The sequence below is a fragment of the Zingiber officinale genome, chromosome 9A, assembly GCF_018446385.1.
Source record: "Zingiber officinale cultivar Zhangliang chromosome 9A, Zo_v1.1, whole genome shotgun sequence".
NCBI lineage: Eukaryota > Viridiplantae > Streptophyta > Magnoliopsida > Zingiberales > Zingiberaceae > Zingiber > Zingiber officinale.
The window spans coordinates 64922448-64947188 of NC_056002.1; the positions used below are offsets into that span (position 1 = coordinate 64922448).

General features: G+C 41.1%; 1 long non-coding RNA gene across 1 annotated transcript; it reads left to right on the top strand.

Moving 5' to 3' along the window:
- The first annotated feature begins 21768 nt into the window (after nucleotides 1-21768).
- LOC122021518 lies at nucleotides 21769-22965 on the top strand. The gene is made up of 2 exons (XR_006122563.1): nucleotides 21769-22481; nucleotides 22570-22965. It is a non-coding gene; the product is annotated as an uncharacterized LOC122021518 (long non-coding RNA).
- Nucleotides 22966-24741: the final 1776 nt, after the last annotated feature.

Sequence of the window (24741 nt, forward strand, 5' to 3'; positions counted from 1 at the left end):
GAATCATGGCAAAGCAACCAAATGAACACTGAACTAGATATAGGCTAAACTAACTGAAACTGAATCTGTAACTGGAAACAAACTCAACTAGCATAACTGATTTGAAATTTAATACGTAATAAGTGAAAATACTAAAAATGCTGTTGGGCCCGGCAACTGTACTTACTGTGCGCGCATCCCTACTAGACCCGGGGTTGCAAGTCCCGAATTTAGCAGGGTTGTCTAGGCTATCTGAACCTAGGGACGACTGTGGGAGTCCAACCCAATGGATATCTAATCCAGTACAGTGCCACTGAAAATAAAATACTGATATCTATAGCTAACTGCTATAACATGTTGTTTCTAGGTTATCTGAACCTAGAGCTAGGTTGTCTGAACCTAGAGGCGACTGTGGGAGCCCACCCATTGGACCGTAGTCCCATACAGCTAAAATAAACTGATTTACTATTTTAAACGCTTCTAATGCATTTAACTATAGTATTAAAATGCCTAAGTTGCATTTTACGGATCTAGTTATTTTATCGAACACTTAATTTGCCCCAACTCTCCTCTTTATTAGGAAGACCACTTTTAGGCACCCGACAACGTCTACAACCCCAACTGAAGAGGATAGTCGTGTCCGGCCCATCTAAAGGTGCTCAACTAATTCCTAAATCTGAGAGGAGGGTTAAAACACCCTACATGTCAACAAAATCTGCATATTACTAATCTAATGCATAGAAAATCCCAAACGGAGCTATTATACTGCAGGTGAGGGGTTTCTTACCTCTTGATCGTAATTTCTTACGATTCTATTCGCTAGAGTTCCGGTGGAGATGATCCTCTCGACGATCCGATCACGTCTTCGCGTTCCTCTCGCGGAGAAGAACCTCTTTCGTGTTGGAGTCATCGCCGGAAGATGAACCTATGGATCCTTGCCTTGGTGTGCCATGCGTGAGGAAGAGGAGAAGGAGGGAGAGGCGGCGGTGAGGTTTTGGAAGGAAAAAGTGGCATGAGGTGAGGAGGTGCCGAACCAATCCTAAAATAAACCAACCCAACTTAAGTTCTTCTATTTATATTGAGTGGGTAACTAGGCCCAATTCTAATATAAATATAACTGATTCCTCTTTCTTTCAGCACGGCCCTGCTGGGTTCACCGGTTACTAAACTTACCCGTAAACCATAGGTCTCGGGTTCGATTCCCGCCTAAGCTATTTTACGGTTCTAATTATTTTTGCTACTTCCGCTACTCGGAAAATTCCGAAAAAATATCTAAAAATTCCAGAAAAATCATAGAATAATTCTAATGCAAGTTTGAGAATTTTCGGGCGTTACAATCCCCCATACCTTATAAAAAGTTCATCCCGAACTTAAAACAATTCTGGGTACTTCTGTCTCATGCTGGCCTCTGTCTCCCAAGTCGCCTCTGCTGCTGTGTGATTTTGCCAGCTGACTTTGACTAATGGTACTTCCTTGTTCCGTAATTTCTTTACTGCTCGGTCTATTATCTGAATAGGCCGACTGTCATAGCTGAGATCATCACGGACCTGTACCAACTGGGGCTCAATCACCTGGGTGGCGTCTGGAATATGCTTCTTCAGCATGGAGACATGAAATACGTTGTGGACGGCTGACATCTCCTGAGGTAGCTCTAGCTCATATGCTACCTTGCCCACTCTCTTCGTGATAGGGTATGGTCCCACATATCTAGGAGCTAGCTTGCCCTTCTTCCCAAAACGCATGACTCCCTTCATGGGAGCTACTCTGAGGAAAACTGTATCCCCAACTGAAAACTCTAGGGGTCTGCGTCGTGTATCAGCATAGCTTTTCTGGCGGCTCTGTGCTGTCTCTATCCTCTGGCGAATCTGCTGTATGGCTGCTGTGGTATCTGCCACTAGATCTGTCTGAAGCTCTAGCTCCTTCTGTTCACCACTCTCATACCAACAGATTGGTGATCTGCACCTCCGCCCATAGAGTGCCTCATAAGGTGTCATGCCGATAGTGGCCTGATAACTGTTGTTGTATGCAAATTCTGCTAAGCTCAGATATTTGCACCAACTTCCCTTGAAGTCTAGGGCACACGCTCGGAGCATATCTTCGAGTACCTGATTTACTCGCTCCGTCTGACCATCCGTCTGAGGATGGAAAGCTTTGCTGAATTTCAATTTGGTGCCCACTGACTGTACACACTCCTGGAAGTGTGATGTCTCTGTCTGAAATGATGGTTCGTGGGACTCCATGTAGTCGACGATCTCCTGAAGATACAACCGAGCTAGCTTCTCCATGGAGTAGGATATCATGATAGCTAAAAGTGGGCTGATTTAGTCAACCTGTCATTACCCGGATGGCATCAAAACCATTCGTGGTTCGGGTAGCCCCACTATGAAGTCCATCGAGATATCCTCCCACTTCCATTCTCGGAATCAGATAGAACTCCTCGTCGCTGATGTTCGCCTTGACCCTCCGGGTGAGGCAGTGCTAACATATCTGGCGATGTCTCGCTTCATCCCGGGCCACCAAAAACGTTTCTTCGTGTCTTGATACATTTTGGTGGAGCCTGGATGCATCGCATAAGGAGTCCTGTGAGCCTCATCTAAAATCTCTCCGTAGCTCCTGCTGATCCGGAACACGTAGTCTATCACCAAAATACAACACCCCGCCACGGACACTCAATTCTCTACTTTCGATTAGCCCTTGCTTGATTTTAATTTCGTGGTCCCGGTCCCGAGCCGATCGAATGTCACCAAGCAAGGTAGACTCTAAGGTCATAGTAGAGATGTCCGACGATGAGTTCGAGACCAAAATCCGCGATCTCCTTCTGTAGGGGTGGTGACATGGCTGCTAGAGATAATAAGGTAGCGCTAGATTTTCTGCTAAGTGCATCTGCTACCCTATTGGCTTTCCCCGGGTGGTAGAGGATGTCTATGTCATAATCTTTGACTAGCTCTAGCCACCTGCGCTGTCGCATATTCAGATCCTTCTGAGTGAAGAAGTACTTCAGACTCTGATGATCTGTATACACTCTGCACTGAGCTCCATACAAGTAATGTCTCCAAATTTTGAGAGCGAACACTACTGCTGCAAGCTCAAGATCATGAGTAGGGTAGTTCTTCTCATAATCCTTGAGTTGTCTAGAGGCATAGGCGATTACCTTGCCATCTTGCATCAGCACTGCTCCTAATCCCAATTTAGAGGCGTCACTATATATATCGAAGCTGTCTGTATTTTCTGGCAGTGTCAAGCTGTTCTCGCAGTCCTCTGTCCATTGAAATTTCTTGTTCTTTCTGGTGAGAGCTATCAGTGGGGAGGCTATCCTGGAGAAGTCCTCTACAAACTTTCTGTAATATCCTGCTAATCCCAGAAAGCTCCTGATCTCGCTGGCGTTCCTAGGTCTCCTCCAGTTACTTACTGCTTCTATCTTGCTGGGATCTACCATAATACCATCCTTTGAGATTACGTGACCCAGGAAGGACACCTGATTTAGCCAAAACTCACATTTCGTGAACTTGGCGTATAGCTGGTTCTGCTGAAGGGTCTGCAATACTAGTTTCAGGTGCTCTGAGTGTTCTTCCTGAGTTCCTGAGTAGATAAGAATGTCATCGATAAACACAATAACAAACTTATCTAAATACTCCCTGAATACCCTGTTCATGAGATCCATGAATGTAGCTGGAGCATTTGTCACGCCAAAAGGCATGACTACGAACTCGTAATGTCCGTATCTGGTCCCGAATGCTGTCTTCGATATATCACCCTCCTTGACTCTGACTTGGTGATATCCTGATCTGAGGTCAATTTTTGAGAACACTGCTGCTCCCTTTAATTGGTCGAACAGGTCATCTATTATGGGAAGAGGATACCTGTTCTTGATCGTGACTTGATTCAGTGCTCTGTAGTCTATACATAGCCGCATGCTTCCATCCTTCTTCTTCACGAATAGCACAGGCGCTCCCCATGGTGAGTGACTAGGGCGTATGAAGCCCTTGTCAAGTAGCTCCTGTAGCTGCTCATGAAGTTCCTTCAGTTCTGCTGGAGCCATGCGGTAGGGCGCTTTGGATATAGGATTGGTGCCGGGAAAGAGCTCTATCTCAAATTCAATCTCCCTGACTGGTGCTAGGCCTGGTAACTCTTCAGGGAAGACTGCTGGGTAGTCACATACAACTCGGACCTCTGCTAGCTGTTGGTCCTCGTCATGGCTGGTATTGACTACATGTGCTAGGTACCCCGTACATCCCGAATCCATCAACTTCTGTGCCTTCATAGCTGAGAGAAATTTTCTGGCTTTTCTCTTTGGTTCTCCGATGTACTCAAACTGTGCTTTCGACTTTCTGTTTACTGCACTCTATGGAAGCACCGTATTTAATCGAAAGTCCATTCCAAGGATGACGTCGTAGTCGGTCATTTCCAGCAGGATCGATCATAGAAGAGTTCCTGCCGCTATAATGGTAGCACCGCCTCGAGCCGGCGTGGATGCCATGACCTCTCCGAAGGTAGTGCCGTAAACCGACCACCGAGTACCTCAGGGGTATTTCTAACTTCTCGAGAACACCACGGCTATATATGAATGGGTTGCCCCAATATCAAATAGAACAGTAGGCTGTAAAATGCTAATCGACCTGTGACGACCGTCGAGGCATTTGCTACGTCCTCTCCGGTGAGTGAGTAGATCCTCGCTCGCCATAGCAGGAGGAGCTTCTAATCTGCCCTGGCTGATAAGTGGACCTTCTAGAGCGGCCTGCATCTGATATAACTGAGCTGGCTGGCCTGCATACTGAATCTGCTGTGGCTGAGGAAGACCGGTCTTGTTCGGGCACTGCTTGGCCATGTGCCCTTCTTGTCCACATTCAAAGCATCCTCGTGTGCCCTTGCGACAAACCCCTGGGTGGAATTTCCCACAAGTGGCACACTTTGGATAACCGGGTCGCTTGCTAGATGGTCCTCCTATTGAGTCACTCCCTGATTTGCGCTTGTTGTTGGAGTTCCCCTTCCAATTAGAGCTGTGGCCTTGCTGTTTTTGAGTGTGAGAGTTTCCTTGGCCCTTGGACTCTGAGGAGACTTGCTTCTGCTGCTTTATGCTGTTCTGGTAATGCTCTGTGGTCAAGGCACTGCTCACTAACTCCTCTGTGGTTTGTGGCCTATGTATGCCACCAGCCACGTTCACTGCTATCTCTGGCCTCAGCATCTTGAGCATCAACCTGATCCGCTCCTTTTCCGTGCTGACTAACTCTGGGCATAGACGAGCCAACCTGTTGAATTTTTTCACGGCTTCCTCAACTGAGAGGTTGCCCTGACGAAACTCAGTGAACTCGTCATAGTGGCGGTTTGTAACCCACATATGAAAGAACTCCTCAAAGAATTCTTTCTCAAAGTCGGCCCATGTCCTTCGTTCTGATTCTTTCCCACCACATGCGTGCGTCTCCTGTCAGGCGTAAGGAGGCACACTTCACCTTCTCGTGTTCTGGCCGTCCAGAAGCTCCATCGTGCTCTCCAATTTGAACCAAGCTTGCGCATCCCATGGTTCACTAGTGCCGGAGAAGTGCTGTAGGCTGGACTGGTGGAACCTCTAAGACTACTGGAGTCGTCAGATTTGGTTCCGGGGTAACTGTGGGGGTATTCTGCTGGTTAGCCTTTAAGGTGGCTATTTCCTGTTGCTGTTCAGCTAGCTGCTGCTGTAACTGAGCCACTAATGCTGTAAGGTCTGGAGGAGGCACTGAACTGCCTGCCTCTTGCTGGGGCTCAGTAGCTAGTGCCCTTCTCGCTGGGCGTCCTCGTGCCATTTCTAAAGACATAGAGAACATAGGTATAACTAACACTATCACAGTTATCTAACTACTGATATCATGTTTAAACTATCACATACTAACAAGAAGTAGGTATATAAACATGAACTGTAATAATAAACCAGAAGCATAAATAAAGTAGAGGTGTTCTTACTTGGAAGCTGCAGGTACAATGCTGATGTATGTGTAGGAAGTATGGAACCTCGCTCTGATACCACTCTGTAACGACCCGCCTTCTACTACTAGGCTGTAAGGTCGAATCGCTACGATTTTGCTGTGCTATACTGTGCAGAAAGCTGGGCTAATTAAAATTTTACTAACCATCTGATTAATGTTAACTCTGACCCTAACATTCCGGGTGTACTTTGGAGTTGTACACCGGCTAAGGGAGGTATTTTCAACTGATGACCCCCCTCCAGATCGATCCACAGACCGATCTGCTGATACTGGTACGTTCACAAGGCCCTGGATCGGTCGGTTGTCCGATCCCGAAGCTACATCGCTCCTGTACGCACCTAGATCGGTCTGCAGACCGATCCAGGTGTGGCCTGATCGGTCGCTACGACCGATCCAGGTATGTCTGGATCGGTCGGCTGACCGATCCAGGCACCTGGAAATCTCCTGGTGGCTACTGTCTCGTGCTGGATCGGTCGGCTAACCGATCCAGGAGGACACAGTAGCATACTGTACCTGGCTGGATCGGTCGGCTGACCGATCCAGTGACACGGCCAGGCCCTGATCGGTCTGGAGACCGATCAGGGTCTGATTTCACCCGGGGAATCTGATTTCAGCACTTTGGCGTGCCAAAACCCCACACAACATCTAACTAATGCATCATAAACTATTCTAACAACATGTAATAACATTTTAACGACATAAACTAGAAATCTAACTTAACATAGGGCATAGTTTAGGAGTTCATGGCAACACACAACTAAAAGTGCTTAGAACATGAAACCAAAACCAATAAATAAAATGCTGAAGTAAATACTAAAAGTCTAATACTCAATTTGCTACGTCCCCTAAGGACCTTTGATTCCAGTTCCATACACACCCACCATCTTTGCATTGCCCTCCAGCTTCCTCTGCTAGTCCACTTTCCTTTTACCTGTATCTGCAGTATAAGGAAAATAGTATCTGTAAGCCAAAAAGCTTAGTAAGAAACCATCTACCTCACAAAATCATGCATTCGATGCAGTATGCTTTTAAATCATGCTATTTGAAAATATGCACTGAACTTACTAAGACATGGTATACTGAAATCATAAGGCATAACATATAAGCATGGCATAAGCACTGAATCATGGCAAAGCAACCAAATGAACACTGAACTGGATATAGGCTAAACTAACTGAAACTGAATCTGTAACTGGAAACAAACTCAACTAGCATAACTGATTTGAAATTTAATACGTAATAAGTGAAAATACTAAACATGCTGTTGGGCCCGGCAACTGTACTTACTGTGCGCGCATCCCTACTAGACCCGGGGTTGCAAGTCCCGAATTTAGCAGGGTTGTCTAGGCTATCTGAACCTAGGGACGACTGTGGGAGTCCAACCCAATGGATATCTAATCCAGTACAGTGCCACTGAAAATAAAATACTGATATCTATAGCTAACTGCTATAACATGTTGTTTCTAGGTTATCTGAACCTAGAGCTAGGTTGTCTGAACCTAGAGGCGACTGTGGGAGCCCACCCATTGGACCGTAGTCCCATACAGCTAAAATAAACTGATTTACTGTTTTAAACGCTTCTAATGCATTTAACTGTAGTATTAAAATGCCTAAGTTGCATTTTACGGATCTAGTTATTTTATCGAACACTTAATGTGCCCCAACTCTCCTCTTTATTAGGAAGACCACTTTTAGGCACCCGACAACGTCTACAACCCCAACTGAAGAGGATAGGCGTGTCCGACCCATCTAAAGGTGCTCAACTAATTCCTAAATCTGAGAGGAGGGTTAAAACACCCTACATGTCAACAAAATCTGCATATTACTAATCTAATGCATAGAAAATCCCAAACGGAGCTATTATACTGCAGGTGAGGGGTTTCTTACCTCTTGATCATAATTTCTTACGATTCTATTCGCTAGAGTTTCGGTGGAGATGATCCTCTCGACGATCCGATCACGTCTTCGCGTTCCTCTCGCGGAGAAGAACCTCTTTCGTGTTGGAGTCGTCGCCGGAAGATGAACCTATGGACCCTTGCCTTGGTGTGCCGTGCGTGAGGAAGAGGAGAAGGAGGGAGAGGCGACGGTGAGGTTTTGGAAGGAAAAAGTGGCGTGAGGTGAGGAGGTGCCGAACCAATCCTAAAATAAACCAACCCAACTTAAGTTCTTCTATTTATATTGAGTGGGTAACTAGGCCCAATTCTAATATAAATATAACTGATTCCTCTTTCTTTCAGCACGGCCCTGCTGGGTTCACCGGTTACTAAACTTATCCGTAAACCATAGGTCTCGGGTTCGATTCCCGCCTAAACTATTTTACGGTTCTAATTATTTTTGCTACTTCCGCTACTCGGAAAATTCCGGAATAATATCTAAAAATCCCAGAAAAATCATACTATATTTCTAAAACAGTTTTGAGAATTTTCGGGCTTTACAGAGGGAGAGAAGAGAGAGCTTGAGGAAGAAGATGAGAGTTACACAAAAATGAAAACTCACACAATGAATTAGTGTGGTCGACCACATTAAGAGGGAGTTTTATCTCCATGGGATACCAAGAGTCACAACTCTTGGTAACTCCCATGAGGTGGCATCCCACTTAAGCAGCCATGATGATGTGGAGCATCACCATTGGCCCACTTAATGCCAACTCACCAATGAGGTGGCAAATGGTCAAGTCAAACTTGACCCTTCATCTTCCTCTCAAGTCAAGTCAAACTTGACCACTTCTCTCCCATAGTTGATCTAATCTAACCATTAGTTCAAGTCAATTTTAATTTAATGAATCTATATTCATTGAATTAAATTGACTCAATGAGTCTAACTCTAAATTGGACTCATCTAACACATGAACCAAATTGAGTTCAACTCAATTATCCTAATTTGGATTACTCTTAATCCAATTTGGTTCATCACATGAACCTAATCCTTTAGGTTCATCAAATGAACCTAATCTCCATCTAATTGTCCTTTGTGTGTGACCCTATAGGTTTTTATAACGTTGGCAATGCTCCTAAACCCATTTAGAAGCATAAGTAATGAGCGGTATCTAGCAACACATCATTACTACCCAAGTTATAAGAATGTTGAGATCCAACATCACCTTGTGACTACTAATTGTGACTCTTCACAATATATGACAAGTGTCCTTCTATCCTTGACATCTAGATTGATCAATGTGAAGCATAGACCATGTCATCCTCTAATCAATCTAAATCTTGAATCCCAAGTAGACTCACTCAATCAAATGAGCTCAACATCTCATATTGACTCATTTGGGGATGGTCATGCACTTAGTGGTCTCACTCTATCAAAAATATCGATGTCACTCGCGTCATATAGGAGGGATAGATCCCATCTACATCACTCACATCCCTCCGCATAATTTGTTACATACCCAGTAATCGCCTTTATAGTCCACCCAGTTACGGGTGATGTTTGACGAAGCCAAAGTATGTAACTCCTTATGTAGGGAACCATGGTGACTTCAGGTCCAAGGACTAATAGTCATACTAATAGCCACATGAGAAAGTATATGACACTCATATAACGATCTATGATACTTTCTCATGGCGGGTCATTCAGTATACATTCTCCAATGCATACCCATGTGTCAACTTGATATCTCCATATCCATGACTTGTGAGATCAAGTCATCAAGTTGACCTACATGCTAGTCTCATCGCATTAACATTGTCCTTGAATGCTTATACTTGATTAGGAATGATTAAGAGTAGTGTTCCCTATATCACCTCACTATCGATTCAACTAACCGATTGATATAGGTAAGAACCTTTTACTCAAGGACGCTATTATACTTAGTTATTTGGCACCAATACAAGTAAGCATAATAACCATAAACAAATGCCTTTATATATATAAGAATATGATACAACGAGTCCATACAACAATCATCAAATGATTGGCTCTAGGGCTCTAACTAACATTTAGGAGTTACTTATCAGAAGTCGGGATTCAATCCCAATTGTCTGCACCTGGTACACCCCAACAGAATGGTGTGGCAGAACGAAGGAATATGACTCTTATGGAAATGGTTAGATCGATGATGAGTTATTCAGAATTAGCAAATTCATTTTGGGGATATGCTCTGGAAACAACAGTGTACTTTCTGAATATGGTACCTTCTAAAACAGTTCCTTCTACTCCCATGGAATTATGGAATGAGCGAAAGTCTAGTCTGAATCATATCCGGATATGGAGTAGTCCAGCACATGTGCAAAAGGGAGATATTGACAAGTTGGAATCACGTACAGAAGTTTGTCTGTTTGTGGGATATTCTAAGAGAACGAAAGGTAGTTTGTTTAATAATCCTAAAAATCAGAAGATCATTGTTAGCACCAATGCTCGGTTTTTAGAAGAAGATTATGTAATGAACCATAAGCCATGAGTGAAATTGTTCTAGAAGAAATTAGAGAGGACACGTCTACTTTAGTACCAACAGTACAAGATGAAGTATCACAAGAAACTGCAACACGTGTCACACATGATACACAGCCAGAGATAGTGCCTTGTCGTAGTGGGAGGGTTGTGAGGCAACCTTAGAGATTCATGTTTTTGGGAGAGTCTTCGGACTTGATCCCTGGTAAACATAAACCTGATCCCCGAACATATGATGAAACACTCCAAGATATAGATGCAGTATCTTGGCAAAAGGCAATGAATTCTGAAATAGAATCTATGTATTCTAATAAGGTTTGGGAGCTTATAGAACCACCAGATGGTGTAAAAGTCATTGGATGCAAGTGGATCTACAAAAGGAAAAGAGGGATAGATGGGAAGGTAGAAACCTTCAAAGCAAGGCTTGTTGCGAAAGGGTATACTCAGAAAGAGGGAATTGATTATGAGGAGACTTTTTTCACCGGTAGTCATGCTTAAGTCTATCCGGATACTCTTATCCATTACTGCTCATATGGATTATGAGATTTGGCAAATGGATGTCAAGATAGCTTTCCTTAATGGAAGTCTTGAAGAAAATATCCATATGAAGCAACCAGAAGGGTTCAATGAAAAGGGCAATGAGCATCTAGTGTGCAAGCTCAATCGGTCCATTTATGGACTGAAGCAAGCTTCAAGATCTTGGAACATCCGGTTTAATGAAGTAATCCAATCATATGGATTTATTCAGTGCCCGGATGAGTCTTGTGTATACAAGAAGTGTAATGGAAACGTGGTGGTATTTCTTGTACTATACGTAGATGATATTTTGTTAATTGACAACAATGTCAAGGTATTATCAGACGTAAGGGTATGGTTATCCAAACAATTTGATATGAAGGACTTAGGAGAATGTGCAGACATTCTTGGGATCAAAGTTATAAGGGATCGCAAGAAAAGAATGTTGTGTCTATCCCAAGCTTTATATATAGATACAATCCTTGCTCGTTTTAGCATGCAAAACTCCAAGAAAGGTTTCTTACCTTTTAGGCATGGAGTAGGCTTATCTAAAGAGATGTCTCCGAAGACATCAAAGGAGATAGAGGACATGAAGGCAGTTCCTTATACTTCGGATGTAGGAAGCCTTATGTATGTAATGCTATGTACGAGACCTGATATTTGTTTTGCAGTGGGCATGGTTAGCAGATATCAGAGTAACCCTGGACAAGGACATTGGACTGCTGTGAAGCATATTTTAAAGTACCTGAGAAGGACTAGAGATTATATGCTAGTCTAACAAACAGACGATTTGCTTCGTGTGGGTTACACGGATTTGGACTTCTAATCAGATAGGGACAATAGTAAGTCTACGTTAGGCTATGTGTTTACTCTAGGAGGTGGAGCCATTGCATGGAGGAGTGTTAAGCAGAAATGCGTCTCGGACTCAACCATGGAAGCTGAGTATGTGACAGCCTCTGAGGCAGCCAAAGAAGTTGTATGACTCAGGAACTTTCTAATGGACTTAGATGTGATTCCTGGTTTGCCCAAGATCATCACAATTTATTGTGATAATAGCGGTGCAGTTGTAAACTCGAAGGAACCACGATCCCATAAGGCAAGTAAACATATAGAGCGCAAGTACCACCGGATACGAGACATCGTTAAGCGAGGAGAAGTTGTCGTCGCCAAGATTGGATCAGCAGATAACCTGGCAGATCCTTTCACAAAGGCCCTTCCGGCTAAAGCTTTTGATCGGCATGTGGAGGGGATGGGAATCAGATGTATGGCAACAGATATGACAGCTTAGTATTTTAGTATAAGTGGGAGATTGTTGGAGTGTATACTAAAAGCCTAGATTTTGTAAATATTTATTTTTGAAATAAAAGAATCACATTGGTCAATATCTGCATTTATTTGTTAAATGTAATTATTCAATTAGTTTATATAGTAGATAACATGGAGTGTGGTGTCACACTCAGAAGATCATGTTGTCAGTTCTCTATAAATTATAAACAAGTTGCTCACGACTAAGATGGAAAGGAACAAACCATCAGAACAGTCGTAGTGTAATTAAGTATTAGTTCATCTTGACTAATAAATTACACTGATATACTTTAAGTGTATTGAGTAGGGTCATTTAGGTAAGTTCTTTTTGTAATGACTTAGTAAAAGAACTAAACCTTAGTTATTATGGAAGTGTGTGCTCTTAATCCTAATATAATAACAAGCACATATATTTAATATTTATTTCTTTGACTTATCAAAGGGTGAGGTTTAGCTCGATAAATCAATATGCCCGATAAGTTGGGAAATGATATTACTTATAGTGTGTGTTGTTGATTATAGAAGGAATCTGTGTCTTAGTTATCTAGGTTGAGAATGCCCCCAAGAGGAGCTCATAAGGATTGTCATGTTAAACCCTGCAGGTGGACTTAGTCCGACATGACAATGAAGTTAAGTGGTACTACTCTTGGAGCTAGATATTAATTAAGTGAGTTGTCAGTAACTTACTTAATTAGTGGACATTCGTAATCTTAAACACAGGGAGACTAACACACTCATAATAAGAAGGAGCCCATAATGTAATTTGAGATTGGTGCGGTAGTGCGGTAATAACTCTCTAGTGGAATGATTTATTATCGATGAACTTGAGTTGTGTGTTCGGGGCGAGCACGGGATACTCAAGCTCATGAGAAGACCAAAACCAATTTCTCCTCTAGGACCCTGTCGTAGCCTCATTATAGCTCAAGTCCATCCAAATGTAAGGCTCTTCTTGGTATCCAAGAAGTGGGCCGGTCCAATGCTTGGTGACCAAGCAAGGGCCGGCCACATTCTCTTCAATAGGGGCCGACCCTTTGCTTGGTTACCAAGCATGAAGGGGCTGGCCACAATAAATCAAACAGGGAGGGTTGTTTTGAATTTTTAAAATCTTCTCTTTGTAGAAAACTATAAGTTTTAAAAGAGGGATTTTAATTTTTTTTTAAACTTTTCTTATTTGAATTAGGCCACATGTTTTAATAGAGAGTTTTAAAAGTTTTAAAACTTTCCTTTTTTAACCATCCTCATGGTTTAAGTAAAAAAGGAAGATAAGTTTTAAAATTAAAATTTTCTATCATCATGTTAAAAAAAAAGAAATTTTATAAGAGATTTTTTAAATTTTAAAACATGGTTTTAATTTTTAGAACTTTTCTTTTTTAACTCCTACTTTAGGAAAGAGAGCTTGTAAATTTTATAAGAGGTTTTCTTCTTGTAAAAATTTAAAAAATATATTTTCTTTTTCCTTGATGAGGTGGCCGACCACCTTTCTTGGTGCCCAAGCAAGGGGCCGGCCATAATTAAAAAATAAAAATCATCACAAAATCAAAATTGGTGATTGATTCAATCAAGAGGAAAGAAAAGGAAAAATTAGAGGATGATTTTATTTTTTTATAAAAAGTTATTCTTTATTTCCCTTGGGCAAGTAATATAAAAGAAGGGGTGAGGGGGCTTCATGAGACACAACTCTTATTCTCTTGCTTGGAGACCCTCTTGGTGTGGCCGACCCTCTCCCTTCTCTTTTCCCTTTTGCTCTCTTCTCCTTGGTAGTGGTGGTGGTCGGATGTTAGAAGAAGAGGAAGAAGCTTTTGGGTGGTGTTCATCTTGGAGGATCGTCGCCCACATGACATCCAAGGCAAGGCGAGGAATACGGCAGAAGATCTCGAGGTCATTAGATTACAAAGAGAAGGTATAACTAGTAATTTTCTTCCTTATCATACTAGTTATTTTTTTTTTTGGTAAGAATTCTAAATACAATAGGCAATTAGATCTAGTTTATCGAATTTATTTTTCGAGTTTGTGTTTTCTTCTTTTTTGAATTTGTGATTCGATCGTTCTTTTTGGTTAACCTAGAGTTATTTAAGGAAATTAAATATTAGCTTTCCTTAAAAGGCTTTGACAAGCAGTGATGGTTGCTCCCATATCCAAGAAGGTCATGTGCCTTGCCATGCAATCCTGGAAGCTAATTTTGGAAATTAATATTTAATGGAATTAATAACATAGGTGGATTTGAATCAATAGTGTTAAGTTCTGCTTGCGATTCAAATCTAAACCATTAAGAAAAGAAAAGTTAAATTTGGAATCAATGATGTTAAGTTCCGTCTGCGATTCCTAATTTAACTTCTAAAGAACACAATAGGTTATTTAAGGAAAGGTTCGACACTTGTACAAAAATTTTTTGTACAGTGGAACCGGTACATTTTCCTAGAATTAACCAACAAGTATATCCATATGTTAGATATGCTTACTTATGTTGAGTTATATACATGTGGTATGTGTTTAGACACCGGCTTACTTATTGTTAATAAGTATATATCTCACATGTTACCCATGCAGTTATTAGCAGTATTATAGCAGTTCTTTGCTACACCTGACCTTCAATTACTAGCTTAGGATATGGTTTCAGGTATGGGCACTTATTATGATATTACTGTAGTATCTGCTATGTATCCCTATGAGACTGTATACCTTTGTATCTCTAATTCTTTATTATGATCATGCACTATCTGTCTATTACCCGCTGAGTCTTAGTACTCACCACCTCATAAATTGGTTTATTTTACCAGATAACATCGAATGGATTTATGGAGTCACCTGGAGATCCTGTCCACCAGTCACATGTCACACCGATCTTCCTCTACCGTTAGTGCTTTTATTCACTTTATTGGTTTTGTACGTGTTCATGTGTTTGTATCTTTTATATGGAGTTTGGCTTTGTAGTATCTTGTATTTGGTTTAGTGATGTTGTGTCAAGCCGAGCCAACTCGCAATTGGTTGTATTGTGGTTTTGTGATCGTTATTTGTGATTTCTGCTGTGATTACTTTCAGCCGTGTGGGATGTTTAATATATATATATAACTGCATGGTTGTGTTTATTCTTGTTCCAACCGAGTGGGATGATTATATAACTGCGTGATGGTGTATATATTCTAGCCATATGTGGCTGATGTATTTTGTTTGTATGTATGTTTCCTATTGTCACTGGTATAGGGGAGATGCTGCCGGATTTTTGTCTGGCAGGACTCCTCTGGGGCATGACAATTTATTGGTATCAGAGCTACAGGTTTACGAGGCCTATTTTCTTTGTTTTGAGTTTTCGTGATTTGGTTTCTTGATGTGACTTTTCAATTTTGGGACCAGGCAGCTGTAACGCCCGAAAATTCTCAAAACTATTTTAGGAATATTCTATGATTTTTCTGGAATTTTTAGATATTTTTCCGGAATTTTCCGAGTAGCGGAAGTAGCAAAACTAATTAGAAGAATAAAAAGGCTTTAGCGGGAATCGAACCCGGGACCTCTCGGGTCCGTTAAACCTTTAGTTAGCCTTAGTAACCGGTGAACCCAGCAGGGCCGTGCTGAGAGAAAGGAGAATCAAATATATTTATAATTGAGTTGGGCCAAAATACCCACTTAATATAAATAGGAAAACATAAGTTGGTTTGGTTTATTTTGTGTTGGTTCGGCAACTTCTCCTTCACCCTAACCTCACCGACGCCACCTCTCCCTCTCCCCCCTCTCTCGACGCAAACCACAAGGAGACCTAGGGTTCTCTCCCTAGGGTTCCAAGGTCACTTTCCGGCGACGATTTCAGCACAAGGACGTTCCCCTCCGCGAGTAGAGCACGTGGACGCGAGCGAATCGTCGAGAAGTCGTCTCCACCGGAATTCCTAGCGATTAGATTTGTAAGAAATCTAGCACACAAGGTAAGAAACCCCTCACCTGCAGTATAAGTAGCTCCGTTTGGTTTTATACGCACTAGTTTAGCTATATGCAGTTTTTATCGACGCATAGGGTGAATTTGACCCTCCTCGCAGATTTAGGGATTTAGTGAGTACTTCTAGATGGGCCGGACACGTATTCCCTCTTCAGTGGGGGTTCCTAGACGTTGTCGGGTGCCTAGAAGTGGTCTCCCTAATAGAGGGGAGAGTTGGGGCACACTAGGTGTTCAATAAAATAGCTAGTTAAGTTAAAATGCAAATTAGGCATTTTAATAGCTCAGTTAAATGCATTAGAAGCATTTAAATCAGTAAATCAATATATTTTAGCTTATATGGGACTACGGTCCAATGGGTGGGCTCCCACAGTCGCCTCTAGGTTCAGACAACCTAGCTCTAGGTTCAGATAATCTAGAAACAGCCAGTTTAAACAGTTAGCTATATTCAGTATTTTACTTTCAGTGGCACTGTACTGGATCAGATATCCATTGGGTTGGACTCCCACAGTCGTCCCTAGGTTTAGATAACCTAGTTAACCCTACTAAATTCGGGACTTGCAAACCTGGGTTTAGTTAGGGATGCGCGCACAGCAAGTACAATTGCCGGGCCCAAACAGCATGTTTAGTATTTTCACTTATTATATGTATATGGTTTTCAACCTTTCACAAATTAGTTCGTGAATTCAGTACAGTCCTAGCAGTAGCTCAGTTTTTAGTACCAGCTTAGTTTTTCATTGATACCATGTGATCGATATCATGTTCAGCTTTAGATATGCCATGATTGTATGCTTATATGCCATGCCATGTTTAGGTTATTCAATATACTCAACATATCCTTTCAAACAGCATGATTTAAAATCATATTTGCATCGTATGCATGTTTTAGTGAGGTAGATGGTTTCTTACTAAGCTTTTTAGCTTACAGATACTATTTTCCTTATACTGCAGATACAGGTAAAAGGAAATGGACTAGCAGTGGAGGCTGGAGGTCAATGCAGATCAAGATGTGTGTGGAAGGAACTGGAATAAAGATCCTAGGGATCTAGTTTTATTTTATAATGCATTAGAACGCGTTAAGTATGCATTAGTACTTATAGTAAGCGTTATCTTACGTTTCTGTTAGTTAGCAAGAGAACAGCTTAAAACCTTGTTAGTTTTGGTTTCCATATGCTTACATGCCATGAATTAGTATTCTATGCCTTAATCATGTTTAGTATGTTAGCCCTTACTTAGTAGAATGTTTCTCTTAGCTTTTGTAGTGTTGTATAATGACTTTGGCACGCATCAGTGCTGTTATCAGGGGTCTGATACGAAATCAGAAACCCCTGATCGGTCAGCAGACCGATCAGGGAGCTGGTTTCTGCGAACAGAACTTTCTGTTCGTTCCCTGATCGATCCGTGGATCGATCAGGAGCTGGGTCGCGAAAAATGGCTCGCTGATCGGTCAGCAGACCGATCAGTAAGCCACTGATCGGTCTCATTGACCGATCAGGGACCAGCTGGATCGGTCGGCAGACCGATCCAACAGCGTACAGAATGGCAGTGTAGATTGTGGATCGGTCGGTCGAACGATCCGGAGTTTCCTACCGTGCCAGTAGTAGTGGATCGGTCTGTGGATCGATCCGAAGTTTATTCTCAGTTGTAAACACCTCCCCTAGCATGTGTACAACTCCTAGGTACACCCAGAATACTAAGTTAAACCTTACAGCATTTAGTTCAGTAAAATTTTAAATTAGCCAGCTTTCATTCCGCATTAATAGTCCAGCACAGCATAATTGTAGCGATCGGCCTCGCAGCCTAGTCAGTAGGAGGCGGGTCGTTACAGCAGCAGCAGGACATCTCCAAGCGATAGGAGGTATGCTAGTTTACGGTTATCATCCACTTCTATTAGTACATGCATAGTTGTCTATCATAGTTATGACATGCATTAGCATTCTTTTGTTAGTACCTGTTTAGTTGTTTGTTGCATGTATTTCATGTGTTGGGTCAATCACTGATCACGGTTAACTCTACTGGAGATCAAGGATTACAGTCTCATGGGATTTCCTTTACCATATAACCGGTATTATTAGTTTCTGTTATCACTAGCTTAGTAGTGGATAGTATCTGCAAAATATCATGTTGTTTCGGTTAGTGGAGGACTGATGTACCCTTGTTGACTTGCTTAGTAGAGTATTGATCTACTCTAGTTGGTTTAGTCCGTAGAGGACCAATTTTCTCTTGATGTTTCGGTTAGTAGAGGATCGATGTACCCTTGTTGACTTTCTTAGTAGAGTATTGATCTACTCTAGTTGGTTCGGTCCGTAGAGGACCAATTTACTCTTGATGTTTCGGTAAGTAGAGGACCGATTTACCATTGTTGACTTGATCAGTAGAAGACTGATCCATTCTTGTTGGTGTAGTTAGTAGTGTATTGAGTAATTTTATTAGTTCGGTCAGTAGGGCATTGAATTACACTATTTCATGAAGATTCTGGCCTTTGGGTTATTTGTGTTTGGTTAAATAACCTGGAAGACACATTTGAGTACATGACTTGTATAGACGTAGAATGGACTGAATTAGTCGCATACCATTGTTGGCTTGACTAGTCTGTAGAGGATCGATGTATCCTATTCTATGGAGACTCTGACCATGGACTGTATGTACCTGATAGGATGACCTAGAGGGTACTTGTGGATGGATGCCCCCACGGATGTGGAAAAGTGTGGAGCTGCTGCCTGACACTTATGAGATACAACCATTTCATGGTTATATAATTTGGTGAGTACATTCAGATATATGACTTATACTGGTGGAGAAAAGTTGAAGTTAGCTGCTTAACTTTTACGTGATCAGACACCATGTGAAAGAAGAAGCAGATGATGTTTTCTGAACATCACTTGATGATTATTTTCGAGGTGTTCTGAGAGAGTGCTTCTCTACTTCCTTTGGAAGCGTAATGGTTTATAAGGCGATGATTAGTTAACTCGTCTAGCACTGTTGCATGAGAGATCCTGACTCATGGATCAATCGGATATGGTTAGATATTCTCGATGATATCTAGAGATCTACGACCCGTAATGATGCGAAGGAGGTGGTGCTAGTTGATTAACACCTATGAAGTTCCACTGTCACCGAGTGGGAATATCATATGATGATGTTCGAGGAGTAGAGAGACGATTGATAGTTATGTTGGTTAGTTATTTGTTGATAGTGCTTCTCTACCTTGGTGTGCACTTCACTAGAGGTTATTGAACCTCAGGTGGAGCAATCATAGTAGGATGTGTTACAAGACAATGGGTAGTCGACTCAACTAACATTGTCTCCATAAGTAGCTCAAGACCTTGACCACACGATCAGTTACTAAAGGTCTTGAAGTTTATATGTGAGATCAGGATGTTCGATATTTTATCACCATTTGTCGGAAGACATTTACAAGTATAATGGAGGATAGTTATGGCACAACTATGAGAGTTGTGGAGATACTCTCTAGATGGGTAGACTTTTGGTCAGGAGGTGAGTGGCCCTTTGGATTTTAGATTATCATTCCTTTACTGTGGATTTGGGGATTTTTGAGTATTTGAAAGGAATGAGATTCGACATACTCTCTGGATATTTTTGAGTAAGATTAGTAGAATTTTTATACCCATACCTTTTGTATTGATTATATCTTTGCCACTTGGAGAGCTGTTGATTTTCGATCAGAAAGTCGAGATATCTCTTGGACTTCAGTAGTCATACATTTTTGGTAGGATTGTGATATATTACTACATCTTGATACTACATCATGATTAGAATTGGTCACTAGAAAAAAATTATCAGGTTTAATTGATGTTGAGGATGATTTGAGATTGGTGGATATTATTGGTGATCAGATTACAGGCCTATTGCTAGTGGTTTTACGGTAGAGAATGTCCGTTGTACGGATATTATGAGTCTTTGGTTTTACCATTTAGTCATACAGTGCCCTAGATGTTTTCAGGGGCTCGATGAATTTGATATTCTTAGAGTATTTGGATCAGTGATGTTGTCTTCAGTGATAATATTGTGATCTATTCCAGATCCGAGGTGGATTACATACACCATCTTCGCATAGTTCTAGACATTTTGATGGGAATATCTTTATGCGGAGTTTAGTGGTGCGCATTTCGATTGTCTTCTATGGATTTTTTTGGAACATATTGTAGAGGGATATTAGTGAATCCACAGGAGACAGAGGCTATTACCAGTTGGGAGTAGTTGTAGTCTTTAAAGGAGACTTGCAGTTTCCTTGGCCTAGCTAGATATTACCAAAGATTGGCTGAGGGTTTCTCCAGCGTTGTTATGTCGTTGACACGACTGTCTAGAAAGAGTGTGTAATGTTCTTGGACATGTGCTTTTGAGACCAGTTTCAGGTGTTGAAACGAAGACTGTTAACTACACCCATCTTAGTATTACTTTCTTGTGTAGATGGATTTGTACTCTACACAGAATGATAGTATTAGGGGTTAGGTGCAGTTATGAAGCAGCATGGTTGAGTGGTTCCATATGCTTCTAGATGGTTGCAAGATCAGGAGAAGAATTATCTGACTCATGATTTAGAGTTAGTAGTTTTCATTTTCACACTAAAAATGTAGTGACATCATATATACGGGATTCATTATTATTGTGGGAGATTGTGTATGTTCCTGAGTTACATTCTATTTGAGAGGAGTTACTCTAAGAAGCACACCAATCCAGATTTACGTTACATCTGGGTGGTTCCCGATAAGGAACAACATGAGGAAATACATTGAGGATTTTTGTAGTTCGATGTCTAGTATGTCAACAAATGGAGTTGAACAACGATGATTAGCAGGATTATTTCAGTAGATTCGGATACTGGAATGGAAATGAGAGCTTGTTGCGATGGACTTTATTGTGTGATTACCCAAGACATGGAGAAGATATGATGCTTTGGGTAATCATTGTTGGGTTGGCAAATTTGCTCCCTAGCTATTGATCGTAGGATAGGTCCGTTGGATCGATTAGCAGGGTTATACTGTAGAGAGATTACCAGACTTCATGGTATATCTTTGAGTATTGTATTAGATTGAGATTCGTGAATTACCTCACGTTTTTAGAGGAGTTTGTAGCAGATCGTGAGTATGGAGCTTTGTTGTAATAGAAGTTTTCACCCTCAGACCGATGGACAGTCTAAGCGCATTACATAGATGCCAGAGGTTTTGCTGATAGTGTATTATGAAGTACGGAGATAGTTGATTTATCTATAGTTGGTTAGACAACAATAGGTGAGTAGCGAAAGCAGGGTGAGCTCTTAACCCACAGAGTCATTCCTTGAGGGTGGAGATTTGTTCATTATATTTAGATGGAGTGGTATATAAGTATGTTGTTAGTTGTTACCCTAGGATGAGGATCCTTGAGTTGAGCAGTAAATTTGAGGACCAAATTTTTATTAGTGGGAGAGAATATAAAATACGGTGCCCAAATAATAATTAAATAATAAGATTATTTGAAAAATAATTTTATTGGAATTTTTAGAAATATTTAGAAATTTTCTAGGATTTAAACGGAGTTCGTATGAGTTGTTCAAAGGGACAAAGTTATTCGATGTAGAGAAAGCATGTTTGGAATAACTCTTTTATGGGACCTGATTGAGAAATCAACCTTAGGTTTAATTAAAAACTACCTAAGTTATAAAACTTCCTTTCCATCCTTACCCGTGCCCTAAGCTCCCACTGCCGATCCCCTTCCTCTCCTTCCCAACTCGACGCCAATCCTTGCCGCCTTCCGACGCTGCGACGCTTCTTCTCCGTCGCACACCCCTCTTCTCATGGAACACCATCATCCCTGCCATAGCGCCGGCTGCCATGAGACAACGGTCGACGCCTATTCCACCAGGAAACCGATGCACCAGCGCTGTGCAATCCACCTTCATCCAAGCCTCCATTCTCACCCGCGTATCATTGGAGTTTATCCAGCTAGTGCCTCAGCTAATGGCCGACTAGGAGACCACACCAGTGGCGAAAGGGTGGATGGAGCTGGGGTCGCAAGGGTTGGAGGTCTCTAGCCAAGGCCTCGGCAGATGGCCGGTGAGTAGATCTGAGCCCTAGCTTCTTCGCTCATCGCTGCACTCGTGCGCTATAGCTTCGACCACCACTGCCTGCGTTGTTGTCCGACCGTCGACCGAGACCTTCTCCCGATCGAGCGAGACGTTAACCTGATTTGGCGGATCCTCTCTGTGCCATCGCCGATCTCCACGGCCACCGGCTCTAGTTGTGGCTTCGACTGGGAAGAAGGCCAGCTCTCGCCTGATCCAGAGTCATGCCCTAGCTTCCATCGTAGCTGATCTTCACTGATTGCCACACTACTCTGCCTTAGGATGACACCATAGCAGTATTTGGATTTCTTCAGAGAGGAGTTTACAGATCTAGTTAAGGGGTAAGGTAATATTTAGAAATGGATTAGCATAGATTGTTTTTCCATTATATGTATTGGTGTGTGGAGATTTTGATGTTTAGCTGCTTCTTGTAGTTTTAGCCAACACTATTTACCGACGATCCACAATCCAGTCCATCATTTTTGGAAGCCACTTTCCTCATCTATGAGTCCACAAAGGAGGCATCCTATTAGGGTGAGTTGTTGGAATTAGTTTATATTTAGCTTAAGCTGAGTTGAGTATGGAATGGTTATGAATAGTTGAGATTATTATAGTTTGGGTTAATTGAGTTAGATGAATTAAGTAGAATTGTTTCATGATGCCTAGTGGATTTAAGACATGGATTAAATGATGTATTAATTGAGGATTAATTGATACATGATTGATTATATTAATTGGATTGTTAGTTTATATCTTGATGGATAATTGAAGCATGTTAACAAGAAGGGTTAACTAATTGAATTGAATTAAATCATAAGGGGATTAGGTGTAACGATCACCCTTCTTACTACTACTACTCTCTAAGGATGACCGTTACTTAACTACTAACTCTACTTAACCAGTATTATTAAATATCACATGGAAACCCTACCGAAAAATTTCGGCAGAGTCTCCCCTGTACCGGTGACCAAATCTATAATACAAACATAGTATACGCAGCCACAGACGGTTGGAACATATTTTCCACAACCACGCAGTAATAAAAATCACAATAAAAACAAAGAAATTACTCTAGCAATAGCAATGACTACAGCACTCCACAAATAATAAAAGAGACTAGCTAGACATGCGGAAATAAACTCAACTACAATCCCAAATTTAATATAACATTAACAGAGAACTAAAAGAAAGTCTTGACAATTTTGCCAGCTACTTCTGGATCTCTCCACAGTCCAGTCACCACACACCTTCATCACCACCACCACCCTGTCGTCTCCCTTCATATCTTAGCTTTTCCTTTATCTGCAGTTGGAGGAAAGAAAACAAAACTATAAGCGAAAACGCTTAGTAAGTACTAATCTATCTCACAAAAACTTCGAAGTGCATAAAAGTAATGCAATAATACTGAAACTGTAATGCTAAAGCAAAGCTGCATGTACTCATGGTATACAGGAATAGAACTGAATACTAAACATGCCCACTAACTGACAGGAAAGTAATGAAACTACTACTGTAGGATTAGAATTAAAGAACTAAACTTTTATTGATTCTAAGCATAAACTTGTTTCATTTTCTTATATCCTTATACTAGAAATTAATCTTTTAATTTCTCTTTCACTTTCTTCTTCTTGTTCTTCTTACTTTTCTTATACTAGAAATAAATCTTTTAATTTCTCTTTCACTTTCTTCTTCTTGTTCTTCTTTTCTTTTCTTGTTCTTTTTCTTTGGGCCCAGGCTTAGTACCATCTTTATTTTGTGCGCTCTCTAATAGTGACTGAGGTAGCGAGCCTCTAGTCCTGTGAGGTAAAGACCTTGGTCTTACCAGGGCCAAGACCTTGGAATTGGTCACCTGGATTTGTTTAACGACAACCTTGGAAGTCGGGTACTAGCCTCTTACTTTAGTTTACTTGTTATCTCTTTTTTAACTAGACCTTGGTCTCTTTTTTTCTTTACTCAGTTTTCTCATAATCCTTTATTAGAGTTTATTGGAATCCTTTAGATATACCTAACAGGTGCAGGATTACAATTAACTAAGCATGCTATATAAAAACAATACAAGGAAAACAAATCTAAACTCTCTCTAAGCATGTTATAAAACAAAGCAACAGAAAAGCAAATCTGAACTTTCTAAACATGCTGTAAAACAAAGGAAAAGAAAGCACATCTGAACTTACTAATCATGCTCTAGAATAGAGCAAAAGAGAGCTAGTTTGAACTTTTAAAACATGCTGTGATAAGAGCAAAGAAAGCTAATCTAATCTTACTAATCATGCTATAAAATAGAGCAAAAGTAAGCTAATTCAACTTGCTAATCATGCTATAAAATAGAGCAAAAGTAAGCTAATTCAAACTTGCTAATCATGCTATAAAATAGAGCAAAAGAGAGCTAATTTGGACTTTCTACACATGCTGTAAAACAGAGCAAAAGAAAGCTAACTTGGACTTACTAACCATGCTGTAAGATAGAGCAAAAGAAAGCTAACTTGGACTTACTAAACATGCTGTAAAATAGAGCAAAAGAAAGCTAACTTGGACTTACTAAACATGCTGTAAGATAGAGCAAAAGAAAGCTAACTTGGACTTACTAAACATGCTGTAAAATAGAG